Source organism: Aptenodytes patagonicus, chromosome 1 (assembly GCF_965638725.1).
Source record: "Aptenodytes patagonicus chromosome 1, bAptPat1.pri.cur, whole genome shotgun sequence".
Taxonomy (NCBI): domain Eukaryota; kingdom Metazoa; phylum Chordata; class Aves; order Sphenisciformes; family Spheniscidae; genus Aptenodytes; species Aptenodytes patagonicus.
In genome coordinates, this window is record NC_134949.1 from 38,013,698 (window position 1) to 38,034,816 (window position 21,119).

Below are 21,119 nucleotides of genomic sequence, written 5' to 3' on the forward strand. Positions count from 1 at the left end.
CCCCCGAGCAGCAAAGGATACGCAATTAAAGCTCTCCTTCCAAGGAGGTCTTGTTCTTCAGTTCCAGCACGTTCTTTTGCCTTGAACCTTGATGGTGTCTCTTTTTTCTTTTAATTTGAAAATGTTCTGTGCTAATGATATGACTTATTTTCAAGGTGACCTGTCATCTTACATTCATCTCTGGAGGAAAAATTAATTCACTGAGCAAAATGAATTGTTTTCTGTTTTTATTTGAATACTTGTACAGTTTACAAAAGTCCATGGGGAATTTTTGCTTTGTGCTTTTGTGTCCGCATTACTGATGGAACAGTAGCCTTTTACAAGAAGCTGCTACAAGAATGGTGTTTCTGGACCTCTTAAACTCCCTTTTCATTGCTATAAGAAAGTCATGTGACATAACAGATCTGTAGCATTTGTGCAGAGCCCTCGGCTGGTGCCTGGGGAGGCTGAGAGCTGTTTGTGTGTGGAACAAGTAGAAGCATGGGTGGCAGAAATACATGTGGGTGTGTGCTGTCTCTCAATGTAGTGTGTAGCTGTTTCAAAATCAGTCATTGCTCTGGTGGAAGTATAACTTAACACAAAACCTATCCTGACTTGCTGCTGGTGGTAGGACCTCAAGACTATCCTGGCTGCCCACTTTCAGCTCTGTTTCCTGCAGAAGTGAGTCTAGTGCAATTTTTCCCTTCCCTCTCCTAAGCTTAGGTAACGTGTTGAACAGATTTCACAAAGGGATGGGGGACTGAAGCTTCTACAGATCTTTAGTTAAGCCGTAAGCAGGTTTTGCAGAGAGACCCTGCTGGTGCTTCAACCATGAGAAGGGCAGCAGTGGGAGCAGATGCCATTTGAGGCATCAGGGCATCCACTCAAGAGAGAAGCATTATAATTCATACAAGGGAAAAGAGCTTCAATCACAACTTGCCCATTTGTAGCTATCCATGTGAAAGTCTTGTGCAGTTCAGTTTACCAGTAGATCGTATGCAAGACCATAGCAAACCAGGCTTCATTAGTTCCTTTGCATGCAAACCACTCGGGGTTTTTTGTTGCTCTTTCAGAGGCTACTGGAAGAATTTCCAGTATTAAATGGAGCTGATGCTGTCCCTGACCTTGGGTCATTTGAGTCAGAAAATGTTTTTAGAACAAAGGAGGACCTGGAAGTTTTGAAAAGTTGAGTAAATAAGACCGTGTTTGTATGGCCTGCAGAAGCTTGGACTCTTCATGGCAGGGAGTATAGCAGGAGCATTGTTTTACATTTCTGTTCTGGCTTGCCCCTCCAGCCCCCCTTCCTCTGCTTTCCCTCTGGCGTTGGTGGCACCCTGTGAGTTTGCTGCGTGGGGAAGGGAAATGGGTTGCCTCCGTTGCTGCTGACTGAGGCTGTGCTGTTGCCAGTTCTGTGTGTTTATCTAGAGAAGAGTAAGCATCCTGTGCGTGTTTACTCTCTTACACAGTTGTTTGGCATAGTTCAGTTCTTGCCCTAGACAGTCCAGAGTCTGCTTAGTTAGAGAAGACAATCTGCTTTTAACTCAAGACAGCGGAGAGCTGTGAATACTCCTGGTGAAGGAGACTTGTCATTACCTTTTCCCTGGACTTTTGTGTATTTATTGCAGTACAGATGTTACCCCTTTCCCCGCCTTTCCCTCTGGAGTGGCAGATACTCAAGCTTCCTTCCCATCCCCCCAGCTGTGCCTCTCAGCGCTTGCTCTTCTGGGATGAAGTGCTGCAGGACTTCCTTCAAAGGGCCTTTTTGGCCAGGAAGCTCCTGGGCTAGCTGTCCTCAGCAGCAGGCCCCTTATGGATTCTGGCAGGATTATGAATGCCTGCTTTCCTCTAACCATTCCTATCACAAGACACAGATAAAAATGGACAGATACGTCTTTAATGAATTTATAAACCTCAAAGGATTTGGTTTTCTTAAAGCAGGCATCTGGCTTTCCATCCCGTGCTTTTGGCTTCCCTTGGTTACTTCAGAATCACTGCGTGCTCATTCCTCTGACTCTCACAGCACAAACCTTTTGTATGGTATTGGGGATGATTTCCAATGAGAAATGGAATTTAGGAATGATTTTTAGAAGCGAGGTGGTTTGTTTCTACAGAACTAATTTTCTGCAACAGCTTAATCTGTTAGTCATCAGTACTCTAAAAAACCCACGATACCTTTTGTGAAAAATCTGCACATAGGTCCATTTCGCGGTGTACAGCAGAGACCAAAGGGCTCTTCACCAGACTAGTTACCTCCAGATGAAGCAAACCTTGGAAAATCCTTTGTTAGGAAGAACAGATCAAATCTGTCTTCATTTTAATCGCATCAGTCTTTTCTAGAATAAAGCAAAGGGAAGAGCATGTCTTGTTCTTTGCAATTATCTGACTTGAATAAGCTTTTTTTTTTAATCCCGCAATTGATGTAAGAGGGGCAAGATTGAGAACTTTATGGTTTATAAGCAAATATACAAAATGTCCTTCCATTTGATGCAATCTTTTTGTATTTCAAAAGGGGGGGAAGTTTTCATTTTGAAGTTTATGTATGACCTTAGGGTTTAGTCATATGCGATAGACGCTACATATCAGAGCATGGGATGCTATTTTTTTCTCCTCTTTGCTGCTTCTACCACTTCCACCTTTGCAAAACAGGATTCCTTTTGAGTTCTTTGTTATTGTAAGTGGCTGATTACAAGTCTTAGCTGGATCATGCAAATGACTATGTCCTTAGCAGTAAGTTGACAGGAAGCATGTTAAATTCTTACTTTCTAATTGTACTCTGGGGTATCAGTAAACTGAGAGGCTGTTGAGGAAAACTGGAGTTTCAGTAAAAATACCTTGAAGCAAGAAAGTAGTTTTGAATAAAATAACAAGAGTATTCAAGTTTGTCACCTGGCTAAATTTCAGTATTTTCTGCATGCCTGCCTTTTATAGCTGTGCTTTCTTTCCCATTGAGGATGTGTTGCTTCATTGTCACATCTGATCAACTGCATAAGATGACTTTGTTTCAAAGAAAGATGGTTCATCCTGCAAGGTGGATTATAAACAATGTTTTATAGGCAAATCATGGAGCACAGTAGGAAACTTCTTAAACATTAAGTCTGATTAGAAAGATTAATAAAGGAAATACTTCTGAATGTGGAAGGACAGTATGATATTTGCAGTTCTGTAACTTTTCAAATACTTTCTGGATAAGCATTTCCCATGATTTGTTTCTAGTAGCAGTTGTTTTTAATGTTAATAGTCAACTACTGGACATGCGAGATTGCATTTAAATTCATTAAGTGTATAGCTTCATAAGTGTGTGAAAGTTTTGGAATGCATGAAACTTATCTCAGTGACCCTGTAATACCATAAAGGGCACATGGTGATTTGCGTCATTTCAAGTAGCATTTTCCCGTACTAATTCTCTTCACTGCAGGCCCAAAGTCAAAATTTGAATGGTGCTTATCTAATAGACATCACAGCTGTTCCTTGCTGGAGAGCTGACAGTTTGTTCTGGTTGCAGAGGAAATGTATTGTCCGACCGCAGAAGTGTTACAGGCTAGAGTGGGCAAAGTCACGCCGGCTTGACTCTGCTCTGGTGCAGAAGTAACCTGTGAGGCTGTCCATTAGCTCCAGGTGGAAAAAAATTAAGGGGGGGAAGCTGCCAAGTTTTGCAGGTGCATGTTGAATTTCTAAGGCTGTCAGTTATCTGCTTAGGCATGCCTAATACCTCTGGCCTCAGTAGTTACAAGTGTTCCTCCCACTGTGCTGGGCTTGCAAGTCTGGATGAGGATTGTCCATGCACAGGGGCTGTTGCAGTTGATGTCTTCCCTTATTGTTTGGGCTCTTGAGCTGTCTCCTGTTGATGAGACAAGCAGCTCCAGTCCTGATGTCTGTTATACTTTCCTACTAGAGCTGCTCTTTGAAGCCTTCAATCTCTCTGAAGTTGAGAAGAATAAAATGAAACTAGGAGGGAAAAAATTCGGCATCTGTAGTCAATACGATGCACTTTCCCAAATGGCTTCACTGGTGGTGAACAAATTCTCTTTCAAAACCCACATTAGTACGCCTGAAATCCTAATTCCTTTCTGCATCTGATGAGTCCAGATCCTTAGATTTAAACTTGTACATGCAGAGTTACTTACTTACTGATTTGCTCGGATAGCATTTAAAACTCTTCTCCGGGGGAATGATTCCAACGAAGACTAGGGCATGTTATCTCCAGTTTTGCATAGAAATGCCTTTAATTTCTTGCTTTTAAGAAGCAACTAACCCAAACCCAGAAACCTGGACTTAGGACATTTGGCTTGCACGGTGTGAGTGGGTCAGGAAGTAGTTGACTGGGTAGAGCAGCTTGAAGCTGCTGGAAAAAATCTCACATGCACTGCCTCCTGTACTGCTTGGACCTTGTTTTGCTAGCTTAGTGGAAAGCTATACTCATTTTTTCTTTCCTTCCAGAGTTACTTTCCTGACAGGTTAGTGAGCTGAATTTCCCTCACCGAGGGATTGATTAAATGCTGAGAGCCAGGGAGGAGGTGAGACCTCATAGCTATAGGGAGAGAGGGTGAAATATCCCATTTGTCCTTAAGAGTAGCAAGTTGCTGGGTTGTGTCACACCACCTAGGAAAATTTAACACTCATGTTTGACCAAGTCGGAGTGATAATGCTTTAGTGCTTGTTCCCTAGAGCAAATAAGAGCCATTAAGAGTATGGTGTGACGTGAATTGATGGCTGTGTTGCCTGGTGTAACACTGGTTACTTCTATACCTTACTTATGCCAATACAGCTTTTGGTGGGGCTGTAGTATGTAAGATCAGGGAACTTCAGTAAGATGACTCATGTAGGAAAAAAGAGGGAGTGGGGCTGCTTGAGAATGCCTGCCAGCAGACGAGTATATATCCATTTGGAGGTTTAACCTTGCCAGTCAAGATGCCTAGGATGTGAGAGGGCTGGTTGGGGTGTGGAGAGCTTTGCAATGCATGAACAAAATCCTGCACTGTAGCTCTTTGCAATGACATGCCTTGGTGTCTGTGGAGGAGCTGACTTAGGGTCAGCAGAGCTTACTGACAGCAGCTTGGTATCAGCTATGTCAGAACACAGCGACACCTTACGTGGGGTTTTTTTTTGCATCATACTGTTCACTGCTTGTGCTTTGCCTCTCCCCATGTTCCCCTCCCAACTTCCCACAGTAGAGGATTGACTATTTCTTTTTTCTTTCTTAACGGTGGTTTAAAGTGATGCACTACACCATGTAGTGCTACCTACTGCTTGTAAGTCTTGAGCATTAAGAAAATAAATGGTAGCTTCAATGCTGAATTACTTTCTGTTGGGAAATCTTAAATTGGATGCACAACTTCAAATCTGAAGGTGTTAATCCTTCTTCTGGAGAGATTTAATGGAGAGTGTCTCTTTTCCAGAAATAACTTCCGTTGCTAGTCTGGATTGATACTCTAATACATACCTAATAGGTCCTTTGAAGCATTTGTCATCTCACAACAACTCCTATAAGTGCTCTCCATCATCTCTCTTGGCTAGTCAAAGTGACAGACTGAAGAAGAATCTTCTTTTAGCAAAATTAAACTGGCAATAGATAACATTGAAAATGGCAGGAAATCTCTTTCTTTTAAAGCACAAAAAATCAAGGCCAAACTACCATGTAGTCTTTTCCCATGTATTCATATTTCACTTTTGCCACTGCAAATGGCAGCTAAACAGAAAGAAACCTTATTTCGTTGTTGAAATCTAACCACTCATTGCTCAGTACTTAGAAAATACCTATCAGCAGGTAATCTACACTATGCAGAAGTCATCTGTAAACATACTGAGTGTCTGCCAAAGCTAGCTTAAATATGTTTTGAGAAATATGCACTAATATCAAGCTTGCAGCAAGTGATGAGGGGTGTTTTGTTTTCAATGTTATTGCAGGCATGCCATGGAATTAAATGTAAAGACAAGACTAAGGATTAATTTTTAAATTCATAGTTCTGTTGAACTTTACTGTGCAAATAAGTTTTGTTGTTACTGGTTTGTCTTCTATGGAAAGGATTAAAGGATTTTTTTTTTTCCCCCTTAGTATAACTGACAGCTCTCTCTTGTCCTACGTCTCCAGAAGTTGATGGCAACTCCAAGCATTTGACACCTGTGAAAATAAGGCTTCTAACTCCTGAAGTTCAGAAAAGCCTTTCCATATTCTGACCTGTTGAATATGATCTTGAAATGAAAGGTAATTTGGAAAAAGCACTTGAGGTCTGTAAGCCTCAAATTTAGCACTACATTTGGCTTATTCTTTTTTTAAACACTTACTAAAATGAAGTGGCTTAGCTTCTGTACCTGTGTTACCTTAGTACCTGTTGTGACAGGTACTTTTAAACAAAATGGACTTGGCAGCAATGCTTTTTTAGAAGCTTGTTTCACATGTAGCAATAGGAGCAACCTTGCTTTTGACTTGTCATGCTTTAATTTGAAGTTAGTCAGTGACACCCAGCAGCTTCTTCCGAGACACTTAGTAGGTGCAGTATGTGCATGCTAGAAGTGATGGCTGCCTCTAGGTATTTGAGGACATTGGGTGAATTAAAGTGCACCTCCATAGGAAAAGAATTGGCTTTCCATTCAGTTTAACATGCACTTTAAATGCCTTTTAGCTTTTTAACTGTAGAAAAGTGAAGTGCTGCTTTTCTTCCTTGGCTTTCACAGTGAGGAGAGGCAAACTCTTCTGCATCTTTATTAGTTAGCAGCAACCAACTTTGCTGTTCTTTCTGGTACCCCTAGGTCACCGAGCTATACTTGCCTCGAGTTTTCTTTTTACTTAGTCTATCGTACGACCAAGCAAACTATACTAATTGACTTACCAGTCTGCTGACTAGTTGCAGTCAGCTCTTTTTCTTCATTTTCTTTTTTGCTTGTTATGCAGTGTGAATGGTATCTTTAAAGAAAGGACAATTGAAGTGATGTTTTTGCAGGCCAGGCTGCTATAGCTTACCTTCTGTGCCCTCTGGAAGGGCAGGAAGACAGCAGCTGCTGCAGGGAGATCAAAGCACATTTGTTATGCTAAATCAGACAGCAGGGTAAGCTGCAAGCCAAGGCAGAGCCTTCCCTGGGATGGGGTTGGCTTCTGGAGAGCTGGAACTCAGAAGTGTAGCGCTCTGTTTCCTGGCCTTCTATAGCAAATCCTTAACCTCAGTTGAGGAGAAGTATCTATATGTCTTGGACCACTGAGCATTTATACTGGGATACAATATAAATGGCTTCCTGACTGCTTCTTTAAAGTGTTTCCTCCCCTGGGCGTGGAGGCTGTGGTGGTGTGACTTTGCTAGAAGACAGTTCTGTTTGTCATGGTGGACCATTGCCATGTCCGAAGAGCACACTGATGCTGAGGCACTTGTGGTGCTGGGAATTGCTTGTGATTTAGGAACAGGGACTGTGTCTGCCTTCCACTCACACCGGTGGCTTGTATCTCTTCTTCATTCCTCTTCCCCAGCCCTACCTTGGCTGCTTTTTTGCTCCCTGTTACGATTTCTCCTTGCATGTCTCTTGGGTGCAGCAGGACTCCCTCTTCCACCAGGGCTTGAGCTCTCCCTGGTCTTTCCTGTGCTGTTGTACTGACTCAGCCTGGGTTGGGTGGGTGTCTGCAGCTCAGCCCTTTAATCTCCTCCCTGCTCTACTTACTGAATCTTTGATCTCTGGTACCTCCTACAGCCACTCCTTTCCCTTGTCAGATAACAGCTCCTTACCTGCTCTCCATACAGGTACTTGCTGCCCTGAGTATTTACTCTCTGTAGCTGCTTCCTTTCCCCAAATGCTGATGTTTCTGTCTTAATCCCTGTGGGATAGGTCAGATGATGATCTGCACTTTCTTTCTAACCCACCCTCTTTTGGGACAACCAGCTAATTTACATTCATGGAGTCTGTGTCTTTCAGAAGCTCTGCGTAGGAGGCCACTGTGTTTTTTCAACCAGATGAATTTGCAGGAGCCTTTGCTCCCTTATTGCATCGGTGCAGCCACATCATAGGGTGAGACACCTGCACTTGGGCTTCCCGGCTTCCCTGGGCCTGCTCCGAGGAAGTGGGCACAGAGCCGATTCCTCTGTGGGTGGCTATGAGATGTCCTTCAGAGCTCTGCTGGTAAAAACAAGATGCGGCAGGAGAAGTCTCTCCTGCAGGGAAGCTGTCAAAGAGACTTCCACTCCCCTTCCTGCTGTGGGAGAGGAGAGGTGTTAGACATTCCCCATCCATCTCTTCCTGTAGCTGCCATCACTGGGGTGGTTTTTTGGTTTACTCTGTGTCCAGGTGGCATGCGTTGCTTTCTGACCTGCTGGCAGCTGCTTGGAGCAGTGCTATCCTGATGCATAGCCTCCTTTTTACTTCACTGGAGTTCAGGAAAAGTTAATGTTCCATCATCTGCCCACGCATACCTCAGCCCAAGGGTTTTCTGCGGGGAAAACAGCAAAATTGGGGCAATAGCAGAACTTGCAAAATGCTGAGGCACACTCACTGACTTCAGAAGATATGGGAAGACACCTATCTTCCATTTTATCTAATTCCCTGGGATGTAGCTATGTGTTCCTGCTACTCGATACTCAAGGCAGAATTCTCTGAAGTGTACAAGAGGGGCCAGTGAGAGAAGCAGCATGCCTCAGGGGATTGTGTGGTTTAAAATACATCTCTGCTATAAATTGCAACAGATGGTGGTGGGATTCTGAGGTGGATTTTTATTCAAATAGTACTTGCAAACACCACCACCCCCCACCACCACCCCCACCCCCCCCAGCTTCCTTATCAATGCAAGTTTCTGGAAAAAGTGTGAAACGAACAAAGGAAGGTTGACTTGGTTTTTTGGGTTTTTTTGTTTTGCAGCTTCAAGGGAAAGGCCGTAGGACCTTCAGTTTCCTTTTTCTGTGGTGCTAGATATAGCTCTTTGCCTCTACCAGTACCACTCTGCTGTATTACCCAGGTTAGGGAAATGTGAAGCGGGCAAGTGGGTTTTTACTGAGTCTGTATGTATTTTTAACATGTACAATGTATGTTGTAGGATCTGCGTTCACTTATCTCATTAGTGTTCCTTTCAGTTAGGAAAAGGTCTGTCTTGCAAGAAAGGAATTAACTCTGCTGATTATCTGCAGGCAGTGTTTGAGGAGTTGGCTGAGGGTTACCTTGCGAACTGGGTTTTGGTCTTCCCAATACCTAGAAACACAGCGGCTGTCCTGTTAGTTTCCAGCTGATAACTTCTCGTTTGCTCAGGAAGGGCATCCTGTTATGTTGGCTTCTACACAGTATCTGATTACCCCATGAAACTTGAATGTGGTCTTGAACTCTTGAGCAGATACCCTATCTGCTCATACTTTATTATCCTTTTAAGTGATTTTTTTGGTGTTTTGGGTTTTTTTAATATCCTTTGCAGCAAGATGGATGGTAGTTCAACTGATTTTTCTTTTAGGTCACTCTTTATTTGGTATCCCTACTTAGATAAGGTCATATATGTTATGGGCTTAACTTCCCACATTTCTCCTTGTTTCTTTCTCTGCCTGTATTCAGGCAGAAATGGTGCTTTTTTTTTTTTTTTTTGTCCTTTATAGAAGGCTGTTAATGCTTGCTGCAATTGAAAGGCAGATCTTAGGAAATATGAGTCCCTGTCCTCCTTGAAGATTGTAAACAGAGGGGGTAATTCTTGCTTTTCATTTTGCCCTGGCCAGATAGATTAATTCTCATGTGCCATAAGTGTGTAGGATTTGCAGATCTCTCGTGACCTGTCAAAATGAAAGCCAGCTGTAACAATTTCATATCTGCCTCTTGGGTTGAAACAAGAGCTGGCTTCTTCGAAGCTTGTCCTGTTATTTGGAGTGCCAGGCTTTCTTTGGGAGAGTGGAGGTCTCTTTGGTAGATCTTTTTTTTTTTTTTTTTTTTTTTCCTTCAACAGAAACCTCTGAACAGCCACTCTCTAACATGTCTTCTGTATGTGTGGTGGTTGACTGCACTTGCTCCAGACAAGGCAACAGAAAACTTGTACTACTGCTTTCTTTCTCTGTGGGCTTCAAATAGAGCTCTGAAATAAGCTGAGCGTCTTCTAAAAACACTGACTTCAAGACTTGTGCTTGAAAATTGTTCATGCAACTTGAACAGGAGAGGGAAGAACGTTACAGTCTTGCTAAACTTGAGGTAGCTCCCTTCTTGTCTGGTGACTGGACAATGCGCTAATGCAGTGCTGAGAAGGAACAGAGGAGAGCATTAGTAATGAGAAGAAAGCAATTACTGTAACAGTGTTTCATTGAAAGCAACAATGTAAGTAATAACTAAATAAAACATCTATAGTAAAGCAAGAAAATGTTTTGAAGACAATTTATGCAAAAAGTTAAACTCTTCCCCAAGAGAGGAGCTCTTGAAAAAAGTCTGTTTAAAAGTTATGTATGCTGCAGTCTATTTTAATAAGGAGGGAAGCGAGAAAACATGATCACTTCTTGCAGTGTTTTATCTTCTTGTGGTTATTTTTTTCATTCAAGCCCAACTCCCACGTCTTTTAGTTTATCATAAATCTTTTTTTTTTTTTAAAGTAGTTGTTTAGCAGAATTCTTTTTGAGGTATGAGACTATATATATGTGTGTGTGTGTCTATATATATCTCTGTATATGCATGCCAGGGCTCAGTCATGTAAAGTTAAGTGTAACTGTTCTCATCTGAAAACATCTCATTGTCCTTAAGTGTCAAGTTTCATCACAGTCTTCATAGGGTTTTTTTGATGAATCCTAGCTCCATGGTACTCTTAATTCTGGATTGTGCTTTCTAGGTAATAAAATAATTTTTATAAATGACCACATTAAAGTGTGTATGTTTTTTATTTTTAAAAACACTGGATAACTAAGTCAAGTTGTCTCTAGTTTGGAAAAGCCAGCGTTATTTCTCCTCCTTGTCTCTCTGGGTTAGATTGCAATTTTTAATTACATTATTGCTTGCCAGCATCCCTCCCACAGACTCTTTGCCTCATCCAGTACTCAGAATATATGGTGCTAATCTTGCTGAGTCTTTCCCCTTCTCCTTATTGTAGAATATGTGGCATAAGGCCATAAATTTCCTGCACGGTACTCAAAGCTTGCTTTAAAAGAATTAATCATTTCAACATGGATTTTTTTTTCCTATGATATTTCACAAATGTTTGTGAACGTGCCTTCCAATAATAACATATTAACAACAGCTTCTTCCCATCTGCAAGTGCACCACTACTCATGTTTCTGGCTTTAAGTCGTCCTTTTTGTGTTAAGGTTGGGTTGGGTGATCCCTAGCTGTTCACTTCAGGCTCTGTGCAGGTCTTGTCTGGCAGTCACCTTGGTTAGCCAGGCCTTGGTTTGGGACCCGCTGTTTGTTTCTCTCTCATGCAGTGGTGATATTCCCATTCCATAGCGGATGCTGAAACATAAGGAGTGTGTGAATGCTGGTACGAAGTCAAAAGCAAGATCTGGCTAGACCAGTATCCCATCTGGCAGTTGCTAATGGTAGGTGCCAGGGAAGAGTAGAGAAACAGGACAAATACACAGTGGTGTTTTGCCAGAACATTTTTCTAGCCTCTTGTGATTTGCAATCTAGGTTATTTTCTTCTGTGACTTATCTAGTTGCTTTTGCACCCATGTAAACTTGTAGCATCGCCAGTGTCCTGTGACGTGGAATTCCACAGATTAACTGTTACTTGCAAAAACCACCCCATCTTTCTGTGTTTTTGAGTCTACCTCTTGCTGGTATTACTGGGGTAGGATTCAGCTCTGGACTAAAACACCTACGTGCAGGTGTGTGAATGCAGGTGTCTCACTGGCAATGCTGGCAGTGGAGCTGAGAGCAATTCAGCTCACCACCAAGTCAACATATAGGTTGGGACTCAGTTGCTTAAACCAGAGGTATCTGGTGTCATTTTGGGTACTGTGGGATGTGTATCCTGCCCGGTCTCCCATCGCCACTTGATGGGTTGCAGGCATCCTGCTAACCCCCTGATACATCTGCCAGCCTTGTGCAGGCATCTTGGATGCACTACAATTTCTCAAATATGGCACTTGGGTTTATCTGGTGGAATTGGCTCCTCCTGTCTCACTGCATCAGCTGGCATGGGAATGAAACTGTTCAGGTGTTTTGATCCAGATAAGTGTCTCATGTCCCATCCTGTCCCCCTCTTCGCTCCCTCCTCTGTGTAGTATGAAATACCTTCTATTTCTGATCTGGTCAGATCTACAGCTGCAGCATACTTCTGCATGTACCTCACATTGCAGAGAATGCACAGATCCTGCACATGCTTGCTTTGCTTGCAGATGTGAATGTTCATGACCCAGCAAATCCTAATTACTGTCAGGTCTCAAGTCAGCTCCCCTAAAAGGAGAGAACCTGCCATTAGCGATCATCTGTGGATATTTTTGTACTTAAAAATCCTTTTCAGGGCAGGGGTGGAACCTGTTCCTGCCAAGCCAAATTTACTTGAGAGGTTCCTCCCGCTGTTCCTGCCTCCTTCACTGGACCCCTTCCAGTTTCTGCAGCAAGGGATCTTGCAGACTCAGCCTCACAGTTACAGTTGCTTGATGAAAATATTGCCACAGAACACCTAAAAATGCTCATGTTTGCAAGTGTGCGAGGAAGACAGTGCTATGTGGAGTGCGGAGAAATATATACTGATGATAAACCATGAATGAATTAGTTTGTTCTAAGGTTTTATTTGATTGTTGATGAGAACAAGTATAACAATACCGCACAAAAAGGCGGATGCATTTATTTAAACGTTCGGTGGTCCTTGAATTGAGCAACAATTCTGAAATACAGCTAAATGCATCTCCTTCAGCACATGGCCCTGACTTGCTGTGCCTGCACTACCTTTCCCCACTGGTTCCCTGTCATCCTCCTGGACTCTGCAGCTCTCCCTTCGCAGTTGCAGCTACTCTAGAGACACTCAGATGAAGTTCTGTCATGGACAAACCCACCATTTCCCTGCAGCTTCTCCCTCTGCAGCAATGGAGCAGTTCTGGCTGAAGTTTTGAGGGCGGGGGGGAAATGTGTTCTTGATATGTAGAATTGTGAACCTTGGCTCAGGCTTTTTAACATTTGTCAAAGTTGTGATCGACTAAAAAATTGCTGTTGCTGTCTGCCACAATTTCAGTGAATACATACTTGTGTGCCGTAGAGGTAATGGTTTGTGTTCTTTTTAAATAATCTGTTTGCAAATTATTGTTGCAAATTTGACACGTGGATGCATGCTGCATTTGTCTTCTGGAAGCATTTTTAATACCTTTCCATAGCCTTATTTCCAATGAAATGTACTTAAACCCATTACTTAGTGGTCGTGTTCAAGTTCATAGTAAAGATTATAGCCTACGCTTGCTCAGCACTTCACTTCCAAGGCACACAATTAAAGACTTCTACATTAAACCTCATCTCCTTAAAACTACATGTGCGTTAATGGCAAAATCTGAACTGGCACTTCATTCCTGGTTTGAGTGCAGGAGTGAAAAATACTGACTTTCCCCATTATCCAGCTGCAGAGACAGTAAGTGAGAGGCCTCTTAAGGGGCCAGGTGTCCCTTGGCAGCATTTTGATGGCTCTTGTTTCTAATAAGCAAGCTGGATGTTGGGAGTTTCTAAGTCTGGGTGTGGGGAATGTTGTGTTCTGATATTTATAAGTCTAAATGAGGATTGCTGTGCTCTCTTGGCTCCTTTTTCCTATGTTAATTCTCAGTCTTTAATTTTACTATACTGGGTTTGTTCAGTGCTTTTTGTATTGCAGAGCTACTGGCAACACACAGTCACTTAAACAGGTTGGATCAAGACAGCAAATATCACTGAGGTTTTGGACGCAGACAGAGATCACGTTTTGCAAACAGCTGTCGTGGTGGAAAGCGCCAGTAGCCCTTTCAGTGGGAGTACTCCTTCTGAACCGAAGCAGTCAGATCTGGAAGATCTCGTAATGTTAGAAAAGTTAATGCGAAAATCCAGTATCCTATTGCCAGCGTTCCTGATGACTTGGTATTTCAAAAAGTCCTGTTAAACAGATATGTGGGACTTACTGTAAACTGAAATGCAAGAATGCTGAGGTTATGGGTGCAGTGATAACGTTTCCTTGTAATGTGTAATGTTGTAGAAAGGGTTTGCTAAGCCTACTGTTTACAGCTGATTTTGCAAAATATTCCCAGGAATCTCCAGTTGTGCTGGCAAATTATTCTGTTAACTAGTAGTTTGCAGAGAGATTGGGGAGAGGGTGGGAGTGCAGGTTATGAGCAGTCCTAATACACAGGAGCGCATTTGATGCTCCCATTTCGTGGGCAAGACACCGCAAAGGGCTGGCGTTAGTGCTTGCTGGAAGGGAGCCTCTCTCCACCCACCAGATCCGAGTGTATCAACAGTTATAGCAGTCAGTTGGTCATCTACCTATCATGTATTACTAATATATAAAAGAATCTACTTCTGTGGTGAAGATTATTGTTACACATTTTATTGGCAACGTCTGAACTAAGTAAAGCAAGAGCATGACTCCTTGATGTCATTACACCTGCCTGTTAACTCACACACATATTCCCTTCAAAGCATTTTGAAATGAGGTTGGGTGCAGGTGTCCTGTGTGGGCAGGAAAAACAAATAGCGGTGGCTGATGGACTCCTGAGATGTGCCAAGCAGGAAAGGAGTGCAGCTCCATAACTGGCACTCAATAGGGTTAATTCTGTTGGAAAATGTAAATATTTCTTGCCCAGTGTCATCCTTTGTGGCTTGCGGCACGGAGCTGGGACTCCGGTGGTAGGAAGGGACTGCAATGCAGGATCTGCACAGTGCCTGCCCCTCCATTGGGTGCAGAGGGTGTTTTGTGAAGCCACATCCCAGAGCAGGCTCCTCAGCTATCCTGTGTACGGGCTGTATGACCCGAAACACCATGTGTCTGTGTGTGAGCATGGCTGGAAGCAGGTATGCTTCATTTCTAGTATAATTATGTGGCCATGTAAAACTGCTTAGGAGTACAAAGAGGGGAGAGCGCGCTCTCCTTATGTTGCTGGTAACAGCAAGATGTTACTGGTTTTGATCAGTGCCTTTCCTTAGGATAGGACTAAGCTTCTTATGACTTACTAGAAATGTGGTATTTCCTAGTCTGGTTAAGCCTGTAAGATGTTTGGAGCTCTTGTTAATTTTCCAATAATGTAAATTAAAGATGTACTAGGTTGAGAAATTACAAACAAAATGCAACTTACTGAAGCAAAACTGGCAGGTGTGGTGGCATCTCAAATTGTACACCCCACAGCATTATCTTTTCTTAGGATCACTTGCATCCTTTGTAGTTTGCTTGTTTAGATTGCCTCTGCTTTTTCTGAAATGCTGATTTTATAATACGATAGCCAGCTGTGGCTGGCTTCTTCCCACTCTGCATCATAAAAAAAATATTTGATTAAAAGCATGTAGTAAGCTCCCTTAAGTCCCTGTATTTCCACACTTTGATGTTGCCATGTTATTTTTTCTAAAAACATATCTTTCCTGTGTGTGTGTATACATGGGCATTGGTGTGTGTCATCTTGGTATGTTTATAGGGCCTACATAAGTAACTACACTGATTTCTACTAACTAATTACCCTAATAAATGACTGCATTAATAACTCTACTGATTTCATTAGGACTTACTAATGAATGGTCCTGATAATCAAGGACCAGGCTCTGCCATCTTGAGAGAACTTTCTTAGGCTCAGGGATGCCTTGGTATTTTATGTGCAAAGGTGACACTTTTTACTATGTTACTGTAACTTTTGGCATTCGTAATACAAGTCGGTGAGACAGAAGTAAGTGATTGGGTGCTAAATGAATGCCTTTTAAAAAAAAAAAAAAAACAAAAAAAAAAACAGAAAACTGAATACTTTCTCTGTGCTATTCTGTTGTCTGCAGTTTGGAGATCTGCTCCTTGTGTCTTGCATTGTAATGTGGTATTGCCTGGCCAGGACGGTGTGTAGGAAACTGTGTTCCTCTCCCCTCTTTCCCAGGACCTGGGGGTGCTGGTTGACAGCCGGCTGAACATGAGCCGGCAGTGTGCCCAGGTGGCCCAGAAGGCCAATGGCATCCTGGCCCGTATCAGAAATAGTGTGGCCAGCAGGAGTAGGGAAGTGATCGTGCCCCTGTACTCGGCACTGGTGAGGCCGCACAGGCTCGAATCCTGTGTTCAGTTTTGGGCCCCTCACTACAAGAAGGACGCTGAGGTGCTGGAGCGTGTCCAGAGAAGGGCAACGAGGCTGGTGAGGGGTCTGGAGAACAAGTCTTATGAGGAGCGGCTGAGGGAACTGGGGTTGTTTAGCCTGGAGAAGAGGAGGCTGAGGGGAGACCTCATCGCTCTCTACAACTCCCTGAAAGGAGGTTGTAGCGAGGTGGGTGTTGGTCTCTTCTCCCAAGTAACAAGCGATAGGACGAGAGGAAATGGCCTCAAGTTGCGCCAGGGGAGGTTTAGATTGGACATGAGGAAAAATGTCTTTACTGAAAGAGTGGTTAAACATTGGAACAGGCTGCCCAGGGAAGTGGTTGAGTCCCCATCCCTGGAGGTATTTAAAAGACGTGTAGATGAGGCGCTTAGGGACATGGTTTAGTGGGCATGGTGGTGTTGTGTTGACGGTTGGACTCAATGATCTTAGAGGTCTTTTCCAACCTTAATGATTCTATGATTGCCTAACCCGTGCAACTAGGCATTACAGAAGAGTTTTTTACATGAACCTATGATGTTTGTTAATTTGAAGAGTTTTTGTAATCAGGTTACGCAAAGGAGCTACTGACTAGAAATTTGGTTGAATTTTAGTGTTCTGGCTAAATTGCCTGTACAGGTTTGGAACAGAAGAAAAAAAACTTTTCAATTCATTACAGGTTTGGTTGAGACGTGTAAAGCTAAGGTCCTTTACACGTGGCAATTCTGCAGTTAGAGGTGTCTTGTTAGTGGAGCCATGTTATATATGCTCAATGGAAGAGTGGATGTGAACTGACTGGTCTATTTACAGGACTAATGCTTTTGTGTTTGTCAGAAGTTCCAGATATGTTCTTATTTTTTCCAGCTCTTGAAGAGACTCCACTTGACTATATAGTTTTAGGTGTGCATGTGTATATTTGTAAGCGAAGAATGGCTCCTGAGATTGATAAACTTCTAATAAGATAAGTTAGTGGTATAATTTAGTAACTTAACAAGTTTAAGTTTACAGGCATAGGTAAATGCTATGTTTCCAGTTGGGTGATGGTTTATTTTTTTTAAACTTTCATTTTGATCCCCTGTCAAAATGGAGCTGATATCAGGTTGCTGGCTTTATTTTGCCCCCTAAAAATGTGAATTAAACATCAGGATTCTTAGTATTTTCTGTTAAAGTACAGGAAACGTTAATGAAAATTTCAGGGGCTTTTAATAAAAAGGCAATTAATTTGTGGTTTTACTTTGCAGAATTTGTTGTTTATTTGAGGAAACTTTGATTCTACTGTTTTCAGCTTATCCCACGCTTGTCCATAAGGTGACCCGTCCTTTTTAATGTGTTCTGTCTTCTGAGAGTGTTTTTTTTCAGAGGGTGTGGTGGGTACTGATTCTCCCTGTTCTCTTTAACATTAACAAGGGTGGGGTTTTTATGAAAAATTCTAGTATGCTCTCTTCTCCTTCCACCTGAAATGTGTATCAGCTCTAACAGATCTCATGCCTTCATGAGCTTCATAATTACATTTCCTGAAGCAGAAGCTGGGTGTAAGGAAAGGTGGAGTAGCAGCAGTGTTTCCTTGTGCCTGTAACATCCTGCCCATAAAAGCAGGGAAATAGCTGTTTGGAAAGAAAAAAAGAACAACTTTTGAACTTTTTGTTGTAAAATCAACACATTCTCCCCTTTGCTGCTTCAGAACAAAGCATGTAATCTTTTTCCCCCCTTCTCTGGTTTCCTGGTGGCCATTCTCCAGCATGGCAAAATAACTTGTGTTTGGAGTCAGGCCATAACATCAGGTTGTAAGCAAGCCCTTTTCTCCAGTACAGCCTAATTGCTGTTCTCCTGACCTTTTCCTCAGAAGAAAAGTTTGTTTATCCAGCTTTTCCAGTGGGATATTCATTAACCATGTTCTAAAGTCTTCTGTTCACACCTCCCTCGAAAGCCTACCCATTGTGACGTCCTACTCCGTTCTCTCTCCACTGTGTCCTGCCAGCATTGATCTAAACAGCACTGGTATCACCCCACTCTTTTATGGATGTCATAAAAAAAAAAAAGTCTGACTGTAACAATTGCCATGTAATTCCAAAGTGACTCACTACTACAGAATTGTCTGCCCTGAGACAGAAATTGTGAGTCGATCGGGAGGGAGCGGCGTGCTCACGTCACCATTGGAGATGTTAGCGGTGTAAACTGTCTGCTGATACGTGGCACCAGGCTAGCACAGTGTTTGGGTAAGTTGGGACCTGTGTGGTAAAGTGTTTATTGCGCTGTAGTTCTCTTATGCTGCAGACTTGTTTAATGGTTGTTTATATAGTCTGTGGCCTTTTTTTTACCCGTACAAAAATAAAACAAAACCCCCGCTTTCCTTTGCTAGTTCTTTTGTTTTCAATTTGTTTATCCTGTTCTTTTTCACCTGTAAAAAGAAAAAATACTATGTTCATCCTAATTAAGAAAGGAGCCTCCTGGATTTGTAGAAGTCATCTGCAGCCTGGTAGTGGGTCTGTTACTGGACAAGGACTGTGACAGCTGACGCTGGTTTCTGAGGCAGTGGTAGCATCTAGCAGAGAAGTAGGCATACAGCTAAAAGCAGTAATCTTTTAAATTGTCCCAGCATGGATGTCTACAATTTGAGGCATCTGGATGCATTTGTGAGAAACAAGTGTGTGTGTGTTCTGGAAAACAAATTCATACTGAAACTAGGCAGCAAGTGTGTTTTTGCAAAAAGGGTTGAGTCAAATAAGTTGGTGGCAGTTTTCCATGTTCATAATGGTAGTAGTGTGTTTTGTCTTTCTTTTTAGAGAACGTAAGAGTTTTGAAGAAACTTGTCCTTTTGTCAGTCCCACTCTGCTCGCAGCTAAAGTGCTTGGTAGCCTGTTTAAATGTATGTGTGAGTAATAAAAACAGGGTGTAGAAAAACAAGGGATTAAAACTCCTCAGAAAGCAGGTTATCATTACCATGCTGATGAGTTTATTCAAGGCATAATCTTGCTGAATCGATTGGTCAGTTTCCTCACAATGCAGAGACCTGAGGATCGAGTACCACCTTACCAATGTGAGCTTGAGGTTGCTAGGATGTGAGCTTTTGTGGGTGGTGGCATGGGGCTGGATGGCCCAGGTCCAGCGGCCCACTGCCTTTGCCAGTTTCTTCTCATCTAAGCCTCTCAACTTGCATTCATCATCTGCAAGATGAGAAGAATAACTTAAACCAGGGAGTTGCAGCAAAGTTGGATCCAAGACTGGTTCAAGCCTTTTCTTCTTTTATTTTCCTTCTTACTAGAACAGCAGTCAAATCTGAGCTCTGAAGCTTTAGTAAATTCAAACTGGAACTCCAGTAAAATTGAATGATGGTGGGGAAAGAACCAAAAAATTCCTGTTTGCTGCAGTCTTGAGGAAGATAACTGACTAAAGGGTTCTGGTATTTATTTTTCAGCATTTGACCTCTTAAGACTGGGGATATAAAAGAGAGGTAAAATCCTATGATTAAGGTCAATGTAAGTTTACACTATAGTAGTACATGGTGGTGGTGCTGAGATGGTGGCCTAGTTTGCCCCCTCTCCTTTTTTCTTTCCTGAAATACTGAACTGAATTTTTGCCAGATCAGATCTGGTGGTAGTAGGTAAAGCTGATGATTGTAGTGTGCTGCTTCAGAAATGTCTTTTGGATACTACCCTATTTTTAATAAAACATGCTAATATCAAGGCTGTACATGAGGATGCGATCATGAATGTGCCAGGTGATATAAATTTTCTGGAGTGTAAAAGAATCCTTCATGCAGGGTAGGCTGCAGGGGTGCCTCCTTTGCACTATGTGAAATACCTGATTTGGATGCCTCTTTGAAAAGGCTGGTTCCTTTTTTAATATTTCTGTGGAAGCTGTGTAGAGTGTTAATTACACAAAGTGCACTGAGAGAGGTAGTGTTGGCATAAAAATATTTCCTATGGGCTTACTTCATGAAACCTGGCTTGCTCTGTTGAAGGAGGGCTGCAGTTACTGAAAACTTTATTAGGTTTTAGACGGAGTTAGTTTCTAGCTCTTACTATTTGATGTGTATGTGTGTAAAGCAGCAGTCACATAATAAGTTGACTGTAAATGTATATGACAGTCTTATTGTGATCATATTTGACATACTAAGAAGATAATTTGGCTGCTTTGGCTTAGAGGATATGTACTTCACTAAAGATACCAGTGATTGCTTACAACTTTTAACTTTCACCACCCCACCCACCCCCCATGGTTACTGTTATGGGCTTTTGAGGCCTTTAAAATGCAGATTTTATTTGAAAAATACATAGTTGTAGTTCCTAAATTTTGTGGGGTTTTGTGATGCATGTGTGGTAGGGGAGGGCTTTTTCCCTTCAGAAAAGTTTCAAATGCAAGGTCAGTGTCAGATTGACCAGGAGAGAGACAGTAACAGTAACTTCTTGAATTTTTTAGGGAACTTTATGTTCCTCAAACAAGGAACTTCCCCCTATGATCAGTATTTGCTTGAGGAGACCGTGCATCTTTTTGCACAACGTTTTCATTGTAGTGTCTGTGACCAGGGAAAAACTGTCTGTCAGGGTTGTGCTATAGCCAAAGAGCCAATGCATTACATGATGTTTCCTATATGATGCTTGTTACTGTGCAGTTTTTAAGAGGTTTGGTTTTTTTCTTTTTCTTTCAAGTAGAACAAATCCAAACAAAAATGACTTGATTGGTGAGACTCTGACCATATGCAGGTTCACCATTTCTGTCTCACACCAGCCCTGAGGCTGCGCCTGGTTAGGAAGTTGTTGCCTTTTCTCGATACAGGCAGGTTTTGTCAGAAGGCTTAAAAAATAATTGGATGATGCCATCTTTGAACTACTCAGCCAAACCCAGGAAGGGAATGTTGCTCTAAAGATAAAATGGTGGTTGATGCACATGGCAAAAGCCGGCACATCACCCAGCTTCTGCTGAGACAAGGCCCATGACTGAGCTTGCCTCAAACTTGAGAAGTGCCGGTGGTAACCACAGGGAGAAGACTGCAACGCCTTGGCCTGG

At 42.4% G+C, this 21,119-nt stretch overlaps 1 protein-coding gene across 3 annotated transcripts in view; it reads left to right on the forward strand.

The window, feature by feature from the left end:
- The window catches only part of RASSF3 (Ras association domain family member 3), a 101,712-nt gene that overhangs the window by 66,244 nt on the left and 14,349 nt on the right, over positions 1-21,119 (forward strand). Inside the window, exon 1 of one of the 3 annotated variants that reach the window (XM_076332247.1) lies at positions 18,252-18,328. The exons of the other annotated variants lie outside the window; for them this stretch is intronic. The gene's annotated coding sequence lies outside the window, so the exon portion shown is untranslated. Of the gene's footprint in view, positions 1-18,251; positions 18,329-21,119 lie in introns of those variants that run through there. 3 annotated transcript variants of the gene reach the window in all.